Below are 6366 nucleotides of genomic sequence, written 5' to 3'. Positions count from 1 at the left end.
GGAACTTCCAAGCTGTTTTGCACAATGGCTGTACTATATTACATTTCCATGAACAGTGTACAGGGGTTTCCTTTTCTCCACATCCTTGACAACTGATTTTTTGCTAGCCAAACTTATTAGAATGAGGTGATATCTTAATGTGATTTTGATTTGTTTTTCCATGTTGATTAGTGATATAGAACATTTTTACATGTACCTTTTGGTCATTTGCCTTTCTTCCTTTGAGAAATGTCCATATAGATCTATAGACCATTTTATACTGGGCTCTTACCATTAGTTTCTATTCAATTGTTTAAGTTCCCTATGTATTTGTGTCATTAACCCCTTGTCAGATGTATACTTTGAAAATATTTTCTCCCACTCTATGGGTTGTCTCTCTTATCTCTGAATATTTCCTTTGATGTACAAAAGCTCTTAAATTTTATGAAATCCCATTTGTCTATTTTTTTTTTGTTTCTTCTGCTTTGGGGATTTGATTCAAGTAAATCCTTACCTTTCAATGCTTTGAAAATACTCTTGTTTTTTTTTTCCCCTGTATTTTCACACTTTCAGGGTTACATTTAGGATGTTAATCTATTTTGAATTGATTTTTGTTCATGATGAGAGATAAAGTTCTAGTTTCATCCTTTACCATGTGAATATCCAATTATCCCATAAAACAATATAAACATTGCTTATAAAGTGAAGAAAAGAAACCAATAATAAAAGAAAGTGATAAAAGTAGCAATAAAGAATTATACATTTGCATTCTCTTCCTCCTTATATTTTGAATTTTTTTGGACCACATTAAATTGTATTTTGCTTACATTTACTTTCCATTAACATTCACATACAAATTACTTCAGACAAAAATGAACTTTTCAACTTGGAGACCTCTCCAACTGCACATACAACAGTTTTTAAGCAATAAATACCAAGCTAATAATCGGTTAAAATTGTAAGATGCAGAACTTTTTCTTTAAAGTTTTCTGGTCCCAGAAAATTCAGTAGGGCCAAATGCATTAACTGGAAGTAGCATTTGTTTTATTAAAAACAAAACAAATGGAGACATTTTAATCAAGGATGATAATGGATAAAATAAATACATAGGCTCTCATACACAATCATTCTAAATTTTCACCCAGTACAAAATGATTACATTATTCTTCAGGCTTGCTATATGCCCATATAATCAACGAGAAATTTAACATTTAAACATGCTAGTAACTATTTACCTTAAAAGTATACAAGCCTCTGAAAGATATATTATCAGGCTTTGAGAGGTAAGCACATATTGAAGAAGGCTGTTTATAAATGAAACATTATAAAGTTTATGTTTATGCGTATAACTTATAAGATAGAAAAGAAGGGGCCTGATCTGTTGTATAGTGGGTACAGCCTCCACCTGTGAAGCCAGCATCCCACATTGTCACTGGTTTGGGTTCTGACTGCTCCACTTTTGATCCAGCTCCCTGCTAAAGGCCAGGGAAAGCAGTGGAAGATGGCCCAAGTTTTTGAGCCCCTGACACTCACCTGGGAGCCCAGGATGAAGCTCCTGGCTCCTGGCTTTGGTCTAGTTCAGCCCTAGCCACTGTGGCCATCTGGGGAGCAAACCAGTGGATGCAAGATTTCTCTGTCTCTGTCTCTGTCTCTGTCTTTTCCTCTCTCTCTCTGTAACTCTGACTCTCAAAATAAATAGAAATAATTTTTTAAAAAACAGAAAAACGTTCATATTTTTCCAATGGTATAGCATCACAGTAACATATATAGTTAAGACTGAAAGCTTCTGTATACACGTTCACTGTACCTCCAAAGTAGCATATGCCTCAGACATTCTCATTTGGTATTTAGCATATGCCAAACATTTTCCTGGACTTGTACCAGTTTATGTAGGCTAAAACAATCATCCTGCCTTTTTAAGCTATGAGACAAAGCTAACCAGTTGTATGGAACCAGAATCAGTAAAGAAATATTAATATTAAAACCTCACAAGATGTCTTCTAAAGACATGATATAATCATAACAGGTGAACTGACTATGCTCCTAGCTATAGTGAATGTAGAGATATTTGGGAGCCTGGAAAAAGAAGGTACCCAAGATATAAATGATTACCACATCAATAATAACTATAGAAACTCAAATGTATGTTATGGATGTTTCTCTAGTGCAACATCGTCCAGTTTGCTGCTGAGGATGACTGAAAGCTATTCTGCCACGATATGTTTGTGTTTAGTGCAAAGTAATACCAAAACAATTTTATGTGAAATTTCAAACCATTGGAAGGATTGTATAGCTACACTTATTTTTGTATTCTGAAAATAGTGCTTTAAACCTCAATTATTTCCCTAGCAGCTTAGATTGTCTACTATCTTAGACAATTCAAATTGAACATGGCTGCCAGCAAATTCCTTTCTAGAGAAAGTAAAAGCCAAGCGCACTGTGGTTACACTTTGTTGCTGGCCTCCCCATGCGTGTGTTTGAATAATGAGAGCACTACTGTAACCATTTACTGTGCTACTTCAACAGAACCAAACATGAGAAAAATTGGTATAATTCAAATTTTGACAAATGATTTTTTTTTTTGTGTGTGGCAGGCTTACTTTTTTAAATGAAAGTAAATCTAAAATCTACAATCAGATGGTCACTTTGATACCCTGAATTAGAAGTCTATAAAAATAAACTTAAAACAGCTCTTTCTGAAAAATGCCAAAGTCTTTTAACACTAAGACATAAAGGAAAGTTTGCAAAGGCAAGATGATGCTCAAACCAAAAACTCTGGAAAGTCGTCACTGCAAAATTTCCCGTGGCTGATATTAAAAGAAAGATTTTAATCTTTTGGTCTCTTGAAGCTGCTACTGAATACAATAAATTTGAAAGGGGGTAAAGAGACTGTGAGGATCTGAAGGCTAGTTAAGGTAACTACCTCAAATACAACTAAATCACAGTTGAAATACAATCATTTCTGTAGGGAGCTGAAGATAAAGAACAGTTTCCCATCACCCCTTCCTGTTTGAAGAGGATCCTCCAGTTAGAAATAATTCCGTTAAGTTACTGTGAGTTGTGTTGCCTGGCAGCGGCTTCAATTTCCTTCTTTAATCCAAGTAATTAAATAATCTCACAAGAAATAAACATACATGGCAGCAGGGTCAAAAAGCAGGGCAGCGCTTCCATGCACAAACATTTCAGGAGAAAAACCATCCATTTTAAAGATACCCAACAGGTTTCAGGAATTCTCCTATACACCTAACATTTGCTTTATACCACTGATGACTAAAATTAACGAGTTTTACATTGAGTTTTTTTTTGTCTGCAACTGTATAGACATTGCAAAACTATTCTACATCACATGATTTTAAATGAAATAAGTATAAAAATGAGCCACGCAATCAACACAACTTTAATATGCCACTTTATTTATTTTGATCACCATGGTGGAACCTCCTTGTCAACAATCTTGTGAATTAAGGGGCTGATTTTGCTTCTCAGATCCATCAGGCAGCTATGCTCTGACTTATGTATGGAGCTTCCATTCTTCACATGGCCAGACAGGAACGCATGGCCAGGGGTGACCAGCTTTCTCAAGTGGCCTGTTGGCTTCCAGGAACATATTCACAAGTCCTGGATAACACTGACTTTGTTTGCATGGTACTGTTGCACTGAAGAGGTGCAGTTAGGGGCCTCTGCTACTGTCTCACATTTTGCTCTTCAAATTCTGCCTTCCTCTTGGAATGAGTCTTTGACTTGAGGTGGTCACTAACGGCAGACTTGCAGACATGATTTAGAGCCACATTGCAGGAAGTGCAGAAGAGCTCTCCTCCATCTGCATGCTGCTCCTCTCTGAACTCAGTGACTCCATCCAGGGAAGTCACATACAAAGCGGTCACAGAACAGTTCCGAGCAGGTGGTGCAGTTGCTACAAATCTTTTTATTTATTTATTTATTTGCTACAAATATTTCCACTTTGACTTTGAATATGGTTGGGACAAGTTTCCAGTGGTTTTTAGTTTGTTTGTTTTTGTTTTCTGGGTTTATTAGTTTTTAAATGTTTTTTTTTTTTTGTCTTGGTACTCAGGTGTGACTGGTTTCCAGCACAAAGCCAGACACATAACAAATGCTGGCAGGTTCTGTTTGGTCAAACGTGGAGATGCCTTCGGATCAGTTTCTCAACAAGTGGCAATGGATGCTTTCTGGGCTGCTAGCCTCTTTCCCTTGAGGTTCTGGAAAGGCATGCCTTTAGGTGGGCTTGGGGCTGCTATCGGGGGAAATGGAGGAGCTTCTGCTGGAAAGGAAAGAAGGAAGACAAACACTGCCAGGGTGTGAAAGAGGAGCGCATGCCTCGGGCGCCCGATCCAACCCAAGAAGGCCGCCTTGTCTCTTGCCACTCCCCCGCCCTGCCCTCCTGTCACATTTTGTATTTTGATGTCACATTTTACATGTTTCTAGATTGCCTATCTCTTAATTACTATTGCCTTTATTATCATTTCAATTGCTGTTTTAGTCTTCATTCTAACATGCTATTGGATTATATACCATGTTTATGGTATTAAAGTACTCTGAATTTGTGCCGTTATTCTTACCTTAGCTTCTCATATTATCTTCACTTTTATCAGTCTCTCTTTCTTTCAGTTGGAAGAATTCCCTTTAGCATTTCTTGTAAAACAGTTCTAGTGGTGATGAATTTTCTCAACTTAAGTTTCTCTGGGAATCTTTTTATCTCTCCTCCGTATTTAAAGAATAACACTTCTAGGTACAGCATTCTTCATTTTCAGGTTTTTCCTTCTGTCTTGAAAAATCTCATTCCATATCCTGGCCTATAAGGTGTCTTCCAAGAAGTCTGCAGTGTGGTGAATGAGGCACTTTTATGTGTTATCTAGTTCCTGTCTCTTGCAACTTGGAGAGATTCTCTTTTTGCCTTTACCTTTGGAGAACTGGTTATAATGTTTTGGGGGGTAGACTCTGTCTATTTTATCCAAAATTGTCATGTATTTCTATAGGTTTGGGAAGTTTTCTGTCATCATCTCTTTTAATATGCTTTCTATCTCTTTAGCATTATCCAGTCTCTCTGAACCCCAATAACTTAATTACTTTTTAATGTTGTCTCCTAAATTTCCATAGCTTTCATCATTTCTTCTTGATTCTGCTTTCTTTTATTGTCTTCTGTGTATTTTAAAATACTCTGCCTTCGAGTACACAAATTCTTTTGTTTGGTCTGTTCTGCTATTGATGTCTTCTATCATATTTAAATATTGTTTAATATACTTTTCAGTTAATGGATTTCTATTTGATTTTTTTTTATTACTTCCATCTCTATGTCAAGTCCCTCTGTTAGAGTGTTAAATTGCTTCCCTCCTCTTTTTTTTTTTTTTTTGGCCAGGCAGAGTTAGACAGTGAGAGAGAGAGACAGAGAGAGAGTTATAGACAGTGAGAGAGAGAGAGAAAGGTCTTCCTTCCGTTGGTTTACTCCCCTAATGGCCAATACAAAGCCAGGAGCCCGGTACTTCCTCCTGGTCTCCCATGTGTGTGCAGGGCCCAAGCACCTGGGCCATCCTCCACTGCACTCCCGGGCCACAGCAGAGAGCTGGACTGGAAGAGGAGCAACTGGGACAGAATCTGGCGCCCCAACCGGGTCTAGAACCCGGGGTGCCAGGGCCGCAGGCGGAGGATTAGCCAAAACAGCTACTCTGAATATTTCATGTGCATATTTGAAAATATGAGTTCCTACTTGTTTCTTTTTTTTTTTGACACCTTATTTTGTTAAGTGAGGTCATGGTTCTCTGAAAGTTTTTGATGCTGTTGGTGCATTGAAGAATTAAGTATTTTTTACTAATATTCATAATCTGACAATGTTTATGACTTTCTCTCCCAGAAGCCTAAGCAGTCTGCTTATTTTTCTGGGCTTATGGACACTTCTGTTTAAATATTAGTTGGAACTCTAATTCTAATTTTGTCACAAGTCTTTCAGTTCTAGAGGATGGCACAAGCCCAAATTTATTCTAAATACATAATTGGTGTGTTGTTTAGAAAGAACTAGGGAGGTGTCTACAAGGGGCTAGCCTGTCCCTGCAAATCTCTCCTGGGGCTGGGAAAGACACAGAAGCTGAGTCTTTGGCCACAAATGCTGAAATCAACATGGAGCCTACAACCTATCAAAACAAGTGCAGCATAGGGGTAAGACCAAAGCCTACACAGCTATGGGCTTCTGCTGCTGAGATGGACTCACAGGTTGAAGGCACTCTAACCAGTCACTTGTGATGCTGGCTAGTATACAGTTTGAGGCCGTCCAGTGGGGCTGGGAGACTGTGGGCCCCTCAGAGATAGGTGGAATGTCCTTCACAAACAAGCTGTCAGCTGTGGCTGGAAAACCTCTCTCCAGACCAGCTGGCATCT

General features: G+C 38.1%; 1 pseudogene; it reads right to left on the bottom strand.

The window, feature by feature from the left end:
* Positions 1–3424: 3424 nt before the first annotated feature.
* Positions 3425–3902, bottom strand: LOC133753788 (CGG triplet repeat-binding protein 1-like; annotated as a pseudogene).
* Positions 3903–6366: the final 2464 nt, after the last annotated feature.

Source organism: Lepus europaeus, chromosome X, assembly GCF_033115175.1.
Source record: "Lepus europaeus isolate LE1 chromosome X, mLepTim1.pri, whole genome shotgun sequence".
NCBI classification, from domain to species: domain Eukaryota; kingdom Metazoa; phylum Chordata; class Mammalia; order Lagomorpha; family Leporidae; genus Lepus; species Lepus europaeus.
Note: the sequence above shows the minus strand (reverse complement) of the source record. Positions and strands in the feature narration are given on the sequence as shown.